Raw genomic sequence first — 11713 nt, forward strand, 5'->3', positions numbered from 1 at the left:
AGAGGAAAGGAGATAATTAGCCAACAAATATTTGGCCGATTTGCTGCATCAGAATGAATCATTGAATTAAAGAAGCTAAAATTGTTTCTATTATCCAGTGAGCAACACTCATCCTGCCATTCATTGACAAAACACCTGCTATTTTGACTACCTAACTGTCACATCATAGAAATCGATAGATCCAGATGACCTTGAACTTGTTCAAAAGTTGTATCTATTCAGAATCCTTGCAAAAGTACCAGGTTCAAGATCAAATGTAGGATAAGATAAGATATACTTTATTGTTATTATAATTATTCATGTCAACAGTATTATACCAATTTATTAAGGATAATTTCGATAACCAAAGCAGTATTTTTCTGGTTGAGATGCAGATGAGAGGAAAAAAAGTATTCTTTTAAATACGAAAGTCATAATTTAAATGGCCAAACAATGGATTTTGTTCTTTGCTTTTTTTATTTTCTTATCCGTTGAAGAAGTAATTAATAATAATTCAAGAGCGTAGATCGAGGGCGTGAAAATGAAAAGAACATAGGAAACGTTGAAAGAATGATGAGGTGAAATACATATCGCTCAGACCAGAAAACGTTAGTCCATCTCTACCTCTTTAATGGCGGAATTGCGTGTCCATTAAGTTAGGATTTCTCCTATTATTCCATTGTTTTTAGCTCCTTAATTAGTCGACGATAATCGAAACAGAAGTGATAGCGAGAAGGTTACAGTAAAGCCCACATCGCGTTGCCGTTGATGTTTTCTTAGTTAGATTCAAATTAAACGCCGGCTGTTATGGGTTAAAGCACCTTTAGGTGATCAGCGCATTATATCCCAAGGTGATGAAAAGAAGAGCTTTCGCCACTTTCGCTATCACCTTCTTTCAGCAACCACTTGTTAAAATTCAAGCGTTTGAGTTGCACGTCACAGTGGTTAGTTATCGTTTCAATGCCGCTGCTACCACCACTCTACTCAGCGTGAGTACTAGGGGAAGGCGGAGGACGCGCGTGCTTGCTGAGCTGACTTGGTGACTGAAGAACGGTGACGACGATGGTGAGAACTGGTCGCCGATGTATATAAGGTGGGCGCGTGGGGCGAGCGAGCCGATGAAAAGTGAGAGAGGTGTTTAATCTGTCTTCGGAGAGGTAATAATGTTACCTAATGACCCTAAATGGAATATATGAGCAATAAGTCAATCACAGAATTGAAACGTATCGGCCTATTAATGAATTAATTGATTCTATACGTTCGTTGTCACGTGTTAATTCACTGCGGAATACATTACGCCTACTATAGTCTATGGAAAACAAAAACAACTTTTGTGTGGAAATAAGTGTGAATGTGAGAGTTTCGTTTTCAGAACTATAGTCCATATATATATATATATATATATATATATATATATATATATATATATATATATATATATATATATATAAGGACACAAATATATATATATATATATATATATATATATATATATATATATATGTTGTGTGTGGTGTTGTGTCCTTATATTAGTGCACATCAACTTCTTAGGCATTTCCCTGGAATGTATTAGGCAAAATAATATAAGGATTTTCATTTAATTTGATATTGATGGACATTTACCATTTGCATTCTAAACATACGTTTGCATTTCACTGAAGGGAAAACGGGTAACGTTCCAATGTCTATTGCTGAAATAACTGTTTTCATCACAATAATGGATAAATAATGGACTAATGGGTGTCATACACTTATGTAATCTAATTTTAAACATCAAAGGCAATTGTATTCAAACTCTTGGTTGAAACTGTTACTGTTTGTTTATCTCTTGGCTGTATGACGTGTATTTGTTAATTAATAACTTATTTAACTTGTAATCTAACTGTCGTGACTTACATTGGATTTGAAAGTATTCCAACATATTGGGTTAAAATATACATCTGTTTCTCCTTGAAAGATACGGAAATTGACACTTAAAAGGTAAGTCGAGAAGTCCATTTTTATCTTGACTAATGTCTTACCGCTGAATTATTATTCTTAACATTAAAAATGATTATAAGTTGATGAATATATTGATAAGTAACGTATAATATGCAAAAACAAAGATAACTATAAATTGTAAAGAGAGAGTGAAATAAAATATACCTGAGTATTTCATCAAGTTTTCGCCCTATAATATTATCATGTAGAATTATTGTTAAAAACAAAAAATTCCCGGCATTTTAGCCCGAGCTAATAAACAAGTGAAATAAACAAATTACAATTTTGATTTTGACGCTAAAATTACAAGTACACGTTCTTGTTTACCGAGATCTCTTGTGAATTAATTGATCAAGCTCATTTAGGCGTCTTAACAATGTTGCTGGAATATTGGAATCAATCATTCTGTTTCATAATCAATGGTAATGACTTCACGATGAGGTTAACTAATTATAACCTAATTCTTTATGGGCTTATGTTTGTAGTGGAAATCTCAAAATATTACACAAAATATTGTCCATTACAACAATGTTAAACCAGGCCCATAAGTGGGTTCGAATGCCAGACCTGCGCTGTCGCTTCATGACAATTTTAAAAAAGAAGCGAAGAAATCATCACTTTTTTTCAAACATAACTTTGCAGAAACACCAATAACTAGCATCTAATCAAAGAAAACTTCATGAAATGCATATGATTTTGTCGAGATATCAAACCATTGATATTCCGCAATTTTTTGTTGGTAGCCATTTCATTTATCAATAGTCCTCTTCAATTTTGCTCGAACCGGGGATTCTCCATATCTTTCCCGCGCGGATATTATTTATAGTTAACAATTTGTTATTGCAAATTCCACCGTGAGTCAAAATTTATTTACGAAAAGAATACAAATCATTTTGTGGTGCACAGTTTAAACGCACGACTTCAATCGATTGCTATTTGAAGGACTATTTTTCTGCCTAAAATCTATTTTATGGGGTTATTTTTAAGAGTATTGCTATATACAAGATGTTCGTATTATCTAGGTTCATGATAATGATAAATCATTCCTTTAAAAACAATCAAATTCAATTGGAGTTGAAATAAATAACTACTATTTTCACATAACGTTACCTCTTCATCAGTGACAAGTATCATTCATCCAGATATTATTATAACCTAAAGCATTAATGAATAAATTAGAAATAGATAGAGAAGTACAAATGTTTGTAACCAAACTTTTTGGACACCCTGTAGATTATTCCCAATAAACATGATCATATATTATAATATATTATATTATCGTATGACCCCATTTGTAGTAATATTTCTTTACTGGCCTATTTGGAGCATTTTCCTTCTACAATCTATGGATCTTACCGCCTCGGGGAGCTTTTCTATCTCAGTATCGTATTGATACCAAGTGGGATTTTGCATAGCCCGATGCTATTCATGTTCCCCGAGTGTTTGTCCTAGTGGTGCATGTTATTATAAAGATGTATATCAATCTGGATTAGATGGAAGAGCCGAGTGCTTAAAATACTTAAGTCATTGGAAGTTAGTTTTGTAAAGATGGAGGTTAAACTTTGGATAGGCCTATATTATAGAGTATACAAAATAACCTGTAGACTTGAGATGGGTGACATGACATAAATCACATTTATTATGAAAATAAGTGGTGACTGAACTGAGGTAATTATACTGTATGTCTATCACTAATTAGCTATAATATTATGAAAAATGTGACTTAAGTGCTTTTAGTACAGAGGTCTTCTAATTATCGTTAATGGCCATCCTCGTGATATTTGTGAGACGGCCTGACAAACTGTGCTAAACGGTGGATAGTCTCGAATCTCTGAAGTTGGTGCTAATGTAGAGCAGCAACGAAGGACCTCAATCTGCCTCTGTCTGTGGCCGTCATCTTCAGGGAGTTCCATGTCTCTCCCCATTCCTTCATCTCTCCCGCCAAGTTGCCTTCAGTTCTTCCATGGCTATATCAATACTTAATAATTACCTTCCAATGTGTGACATCTGAGTCCAGTGTTCGTGATTTGCAACACGTGTCACTTAGATTTAAATAAATAAACACGATAACCGATATTAAGACCCGTGCGTATGTGTGTATTAAAAATCGACTATATTTTTCATTAAAACTCCTCGAGCATTTATATAGCCATATCCATTAAACGTGCTCAAACCGCTTTACAATTAATTAAGATTTATCAAATTAAAGCACTCAAATTTGTTCTCTAGATCTATTATCATATACTAGTTATAATTATCCACAAAATAGTCCTTTAGATCCATGGAGCCGGCGGAGTTTATCCCGATTTCTAAAGCGAGAAACGGGCAATAGAATTTTATTGCTCTCCTTGTGATAGGACGCTAAGTACTTTCCACCGGATCTAACAGACCCTCAACCACTAATTGGGTGGACCTGGGGTCAGAGAAAACACCTCGACTTCACTCGGGATGGATCTCGGCCCCTTTTGCTAGTGAAGCGAGTGCTCTGCCTACTGAGCAACCGTGACCCTCCAGTTTTCCATTAATTCCTTCAGAATATTGATTTATCTCTCTTTCATTTTCGCCTTGGAGCGATCTATTCTACAGATTATTGCCACGGTTGATACAAATTCTTTTCTATTGACGTGTTAAAATCCGCGCACTAAGAATATTACAAATTTTGATAACAGTGTTTATCTATAAATCTGCTTTTAACGACTTGTTTTAATGAATATCGATGACGATATTATATCGGCCGTGAGAAAAGAAAATGACTTTTAAAAAGGTGCGCTCAAAATATTTCTAAAATCAAAGCGTGCGCTCAAATTCAAATTTCTCTAACAATAAAAAACGGGCGCTAAAAATCTTAATTTTTATTACAATCAAAATAGGCCTGATGTGCTAAAAATGAATTGCTTGGAAAATCAATTTTATTTTTACAATCAAAAATGTGTGCTCAAAATTAAATGTTTCTTGCAATAAAAGGGGTGTGCTCAAAATCAATTTTTTCTTGCAATGAAAGAGGTGTTTCTCAAAATCATTTTTTTCTTACAATCAATAAGGTGTGCTCAAAATATTTCTAAAATTAAAGCGTGCGCTCAAATTCAAATTTCTCTAACAATCAAAAAAGTGCGCTAAAAATCTATTTTTTATTGCAACCAAAATAGGCCAGATGTGCTCAAAATCAATTTCCTTGAAAACCTTTTTTTTTCCTGCAATCAAAAAGGTGTGCTCAAAATCTTTTTTTTTTTCTTGCAGTCTTTCTACACAATTGAAATGTTGCTTGTGTACCCTTTACCATGTTGTTGTTATGAATTCAATATGCTGCGGTAAATAGTGTGCAGTGAGTGACAGCGGTTTGCTGGGAGGCAACTTGAAAAGGCAAATGTCAGAGATAGTAAAATAGCGTAATGTTTGCACGACTGAAATTGCTGTGTAGCCTGCTTTGATGATAGGTTTAGGCCAAAGATGTATAATACATACCTTTCACTTCCAGGCCCTTCTTCTGGTGTTATGATAATATATCATATGCATAAGCAATCAGTCATTATAAGGAAGGAGAGTAAAATAATTCATTGCATTTTCACAATCGTTGCACTCATATATTTGAACTTAAAAGATCTATAAAATAAAACTGCGCATCCAACATATTTATAATATTTCCTCTCTCTCTCTCTCTCTCTCTCTCTCTCTCTCTCTCTCTCTCTCTCTCTCTCTCTCTCTCTCTGTTCCGCTCCTCTTCCTCTTCGCTCTGCGTTTTCCAAATGTTCGTCAATACGTTAACGAAGTAAATCCAATTTATTACTACAAGGGGCTGGAATGGCCTGAGCCCAGCGTACAACAGCGATGACAGACCGTCACATTTTTGCTATGGGAACGGAAATTGCAATCGAGTTCAACAACCCAACATCGTGTTGTTAATATTTCACGTCACGTTCGTGGATCCCGTTGGCAGTTTACTGTAAAATGTGCCTCATCGCCAAAAGACGTTAGCACTATCCGAATAACGGCTAAAATTTTTTTTTATTTAATTTGGCCCGAAATGATTTCTTCATTTCTTATTGAGAGATCAAGTTCACTTCAACAATATGAAAGTGCCCTATACCCGAGACTTCCATAATCACCTCTTAAGACGTTTTAGAGTTACGAAGTTTTAACAAGGTGCGGATCATTCAATCTAATCGATGTAAAGTGTATAAATATAAGTTGTTTTTTTTAACTGCGTTTAGAATTTCGAACAAGTGATCATTGGGATCGACCCTAGTCACACGAGTGGGACCGGACGCTTCGGCCGCCTCTTTAATCCTCCACGTTAGGGCTAAACCACACCGGAGACTGTCTCCGATGAACCGGAACTGCCGTCCTCTGCCGTTTTCCGGATAAAGACGTCGGGCACGAAAAAAGTACTAAGAATAAAGATGAGAGCCGCTAGACCTACCCATACCAAGCTCGAAATAAAACGACAGAGGACGTCGGGTGCTTTATTCCTAGTAGCCCATTCCCGACGTCTTTATTCGGAAGACGGCAGAGGACAGCAGTGCCGGGTCGTCGGAGTGAGTCTCAGGAGTGGGTTAGCCCTTACATTATGGTCTTCTGCCATGGATCTTAGAGACAGGTCTTCAACTGAATCTGTTTTAAGTTTGCTTTTTATTTGTTTGAAGTCCCTGCGTAAAACCGTTTGAATTGTCTTTAAGGGTAATCCTGTATATTTACCCTGTCCCTACATTGTGGAATATGCTTTCATAACTTTGTTTGCAGGTTCTGTCCATGTCTCTTCTAGCTTCTAAGTACCGGGCTTAGACAGAGAGAGAGAGAGAGAGAGAGAGAGAGAGAGAGAGAGAGAGAGAGAGAGATTTGCACTTGCAAAGTACTCCACTGCTATTTTTTTGTTGGGTAAGCCATGTTCAAGACTTTGTTTAGTTGTTTCTGGTGAAACCAATCAAAATTTTGCTCCTCCCTTCGTGTTAGTGCCTTGGAACCTCAGTTGTAAACGAGTTTAAACTTAACATGCTCTTTGTATTATTTTGTATTAATATTGATTTCATAATAAAACTAATAACAAATAACAACTAAAACAAAATACTCAAGGTCGGAATGAATGACAAGTCTGTGCGAAAAATTTGCATTATCTAAAATCATGAAATACATATTTTTTCATTGAATAATTTTGCAAAAAAAAAGTTTCAAATATGTTGCATGAAGATGAGATATACTTAAATCGTACACGCACTTAACGACTCAAGATTTGAAAAGATTTATTACTTTCATAAAATGGATATAGACATCATTGTACTCGTAGATATAGACTTATATGTATTATATCGAGCATTGAATTTGATGTTTTTGATTGAGACGATAAAAAAAGGTTGAGGTATTAATCCAAAGGATATATCAATCAATCTGGCCTCTTTTGCAATCTATAATATAAGTTCTTACATCAAAGTTAACATTTTAGAGCCAAATCACAAATATTATGGGATCTGTATGTGGTTGCACCGAGGTGAACTTATTTGCAGAGTGATAACCGAAATTGTTTTAGCCTCATTGTTGTAATGGAAATACTCTCAAACAAACGCAAAACAGTTACCAATGCAACAAAACTAAACAAACCCACAATTATGTTTAGTTAACAGACCTATGAATACGTGCACCTCGGGTTGCGCAAAAAGCTTTATTTAATTTTTTACCTTGGTTATATGGAAAATAAAAATGCCTACAAAATCATAATGATTAAAAGAAATAAAATTGAGTTCTAAAAGCTCAGACAATAAAATGAAAGAGGTCATTGTCCCCTTTACGAGCCGCTTATATCAACCTTTTTACATTTTACACTGATTCGATTCTTGTGAATCTTCCTATTTGGAGTCTGTTGAAGGGAAGATAGAAATAAATGGTGCAATCCCACTAAATGTCACTACACGTGAGTAAGACTGGGTTTTAAACAAATCTCAACTCTGAATATTTCGTTAATTGAATGGCTAAACCTTACTAATATCAAATTTCAAGCTAGTCTCTATTTCATCCGGAAAAATATTTTTTTTATGTATTTTATAAACTCAATTGTGTTTTGGATTTGATCAGGGTTAGAAAATAACTTTATTTCTCCTTTTGTTTGTCTTTTTTTTTTAAACATATAGGCATAATTAACTAGGATATTTTCTTTCTAAATCTTTAATAATATTATACGTCTGGTCTGCGGAGCATGAGTATAACTGCATCAAATTACTGTATTCGAAATAATATGTCTTAGTTTCATTGCGATAGTTTAAAGGACATTTTAACCCTTCTCAGTCCGAGTTCGAATTTACTGTAACTATAGATTATTTTATGTCGAAGTCAATGATTTTGATGACGCGTCGAATTTTAACCACGAGTCGCATAGCTGCTAAATGTGTATTATTGGAAACGGTTAGATCTGCAGAAATGTGTATTATTGGAAACGGTTAGATCTGCAGAAATTATAACCTGAGCAATAGTGTCGAAATGCAATAATGTCGAAATTGGATTCAGTAGTCTGATGTCACGCCGTCCGGCAACGGCGGCCATCTTGGTTCTAAACAAAGAAAATCATTACTCATTATTCTTCATGTTGGCTAGAATTTTTCATGTCTTGTGATCAGAATGTGTAAAAGTAAAAACATGATCATATTTATGGGGTTTTTTTCTCCTCTGGATACGCTTTTATGCTCGTCGGAGAAATATTTCATAAGGGCGTCCGCCATTTCTCCGATAGTTTAGAGTTATCATGCGTCATTACGAGGGAAGTGACGTTACGACTGTTGAAGAGTGTTAAGTTGGTTTTTTAAAAATCTTGAGCTTTTATATATCGCAGCAATCACTAAATATGATCCAAATTGGCATTATCTTAGGGTGATACCTGGAAACCGAATTTATTGGAAACAAATATTATTTATTTCCCAATAAATTCAATTTCCAGGCATTAATGAAACTTTGAAAGAGTTTTTGTATTATTGAGAAGGCTAAGTGCAGTTTGTTGTTTTGCAAAATTATGCTATTCCCAAACGGATCTCTCATTATTTTGAATTTGAATTCACTTTTTTTTTTGGCATTTTCTCCAAGCTAACATAAAACTTTATATAGACGGTGGGTCCCACATTTGCTCAAAACGCGTTATAAGGAGTCCCAAAAGGAGAGTAACGCTTTACAATTAATTAGGACGTAACGTGACGCCTGTAAGGCGCTCGTATACATTTTTAGTATTGAATTAATAATGATTTAACAACCTTCCATCGAGGCCACCAAAGGGTTAACTCCATTATCAATCGGAGTTTTAAGAAACATGACACTCTTTGAAAAACATAAAAATACATCCTTATGTTATTTCAAGCAAAATAATGATTTATTATTATTATTATTATTATTATTATTATTATTATTATTATTATTATTATATTATCATTATTATTGCGGGTCCGTTACCATAGCAACGTCTATAGAATTCTTTCAATTTAACCAGACTTAGTCCTCTCAGGTTTCCCGCTTCCCATAAATAATAATGTAAAGTTTTCATTACGTTGGTGTCTGTTTATATTGAAATTAGAAACTGCAATATATCATCTACGTTAAGTTATTTAATTAATCATTGTTATTATTCAAAACACTTTATTTCTCGATGTCTCGCTCGTAGCATAACATTATCCATTAAACTTAGATGAAAACTTTGATTTATATAAATTATTGTCAGTGGTTGGTAAAAGGTATATCAATAATTTCAGTACAAAAGTAGGGAAAGGATGTTATAACTTATTATAGAAAACCAGCACGACATCTTCGAAAGTAATGAACTTCACAGCTATTGTTATAATATTGTACGATTTTCTAACTGATATTGGGAGTTAGGGGGCAGCTTTTCTAAGCGGTAAGGTCTTTGCTTCGTACCCGAAAGGTACCGAGTTCTATCACCCGCCGCTGCGCTGTGAGGCCTTGAGAAAGTCATCCCGCCCTAGCTCAATTTGCGGCGCTACTCTGCGGCTGGCGTCTGGGTTAATCCAGTCTCCCCTAAAGACAAATTTCCCCATGGGGATGAATTTCATTTTTTATTGTTAATTTTTTTTAATGACGGGAGAGCCGAGAGATCGAGTCCACGAGGGCTTTCCTCGACGTCAACACTTACCAGATTTTGGCCAAAAGAACGTTAAATAACGCTCTATTTGAATATATTGGTAGAGCACTCGCTTCCCACGCAAAGGACCGAGATCGATCCCGAGTGCAGGCGAGATCTTTTTCTGACTGCCCTGTCCACCTAGCAGAGATTGGGTAGCTAGATCTGTTCGATCTGGTGGAAAGTACTTTGCGATAGACTAGCTTTATATCCAAAGGATAGCAAGCAATTGCTATTGTCCGTTTCACGATATAGAAACCGGGATAAAATCCGGCTCCACGGGCCTCATGGCTCTGAAGTACTACATTCTTTTTTAATCTCTAGGAAAATGTAAGAATACAGTAGAAAAATTGAATAAAATATATCACTCAAATTAGCGTGTGCTATTCACAGGTCTAATAACCCATATTGTTTTGAGCACATTTTTTTTCATGTAAATACTCTCAAACCAGCTCAAAATATTGGACGGGGCATGTGTGTGTGTGGGGGGGGGGGGGCAGAGTGTAGCATTGTAGTAACTGTATAATTAAAATAAGAAGTGACAGTAAAGAATCTCTAGCTGTCTTTTCAACGATGTCGAAACCTTGATTCATATTTGAACAATGTAGACGAGAATAAAAACAAACAATGGCATTATTGAATCTGTCTTGTAATGTAAGAAAGTGGTCTTTACTTTTTAAAAAAAAATTCCAGCTGCCTTTTCAGCGATGTCGAATTCTAGAGTCTTGTTCAAAACAATGTAGGAGAAATAAGGATCCATTGTATGATATCTATACCGAACCTCCGAGATGTTCTCAAAAGACCTAGAAGAGAACAAGAGTACCAAGCAAGAACTGTTTACGAGCTTTGGAACATTGTTGAATCAGAGGAGAAATCATCACAGCAAAGAGACATAGACCCCATGATAAACTTTATTGGGAGACTTGTCGGAGCAATGATGAGAAACCTTGTAGCCATTCACGTTACTGACCTTTTTGCGTCGAATTTTTCCTCTTTTTCAGAAGCAGAGCAACCCAATGTGTGCTCATTGGGGCGTCGTTACTTTTAGGATTAAACACGTATGTTGATATGAAATTTGGATCACATATATTAAAAATATTGCCCATTTCTGTGCTATAACATTTGGTCAATTTGATCCCTTAAAAATCAAACGAATTGACTCAAAACAAGTCTAAAGTTAATTTTGCAATGTGTGTAGAATCCATTTTCTCTTTATGGTACTATGGTGGAATGAACAAGATGCAGAAGAGTGTAACTGAAAGTAAAGTGGCAACGTTTTAAAAATATTTTTTTTTTTGTGTGTGTGTGTTTAAATCAACTGGAATCTATATTCTTTCTTCGGATTAAATTTGATTAAAATGTTTTAATTTCACAATTTGAACATTTAAATTATGATCTGCCTCACTATAACACGAGATTAGGACGGTGATTGACAATATTGTGGGGGTGGGGGGGGGGATCTTTACACTAAATAGATACGTAGAGTATAAATGTGACTCTAAATTACATAATCAGATTTGTATCCTAATAACACAAAAAGAAGCTGATGAGTTTCGTTTATTTCGATGTCAAACATATTCGTAATGTTGTTTTATGCTTATGCTGCTTTGGGGTGTTGTGATAAAACATTCGATTTAGTGGGACTTCCCTCTG

General features: G+C 35.1%; 1 protein-coding gene across 5 annotated transcripts in view; it reads left to right on the forward strand.

The window, feature by feature from the left end:
* Positions 1–1026: 1026 nt before the first annotated feature.
* The window catches only part of LOC144970795 (uncharacterized), a 175886-nt gene continuing 165199 nt past the window's right edge, over positions 1027–11713 (forward strand). The window contains exons 1-2 of one of the 5 annotated variants that reach the window (XM_078910805.1): positions 1027–1136; positions 1513–1959. The gene's annotated coding sequence lies outside the window, so the exon portion shown is untranslated. Of the gene's footprint in view, positions 1333–1512; positions 1960–11713 lie in introns of all 5 variants that reach the window. The other 4 variants (XM_078910806.1, XM_078910808.1, XM_078910809.1 and 1 more) reach the window with 4 other exon arrangements.

This window comes from Berghia stephanieae, chromosome 4 (assembly GCF_034508935.2).
Source record: "Berghia stephanieae isolate SIO BIC M18660-M18661 chromosome 4, UCSD_Bste_1.3, whole genome shotgun sequence".
NCBI classification, from domain to species: domain Eukaryota; kingdom Metazoa; phylum Mollusca; class Gastropoda; order Nudibranchia; family Aeolidiidae; genus Berghia; species Berghia stephanieae.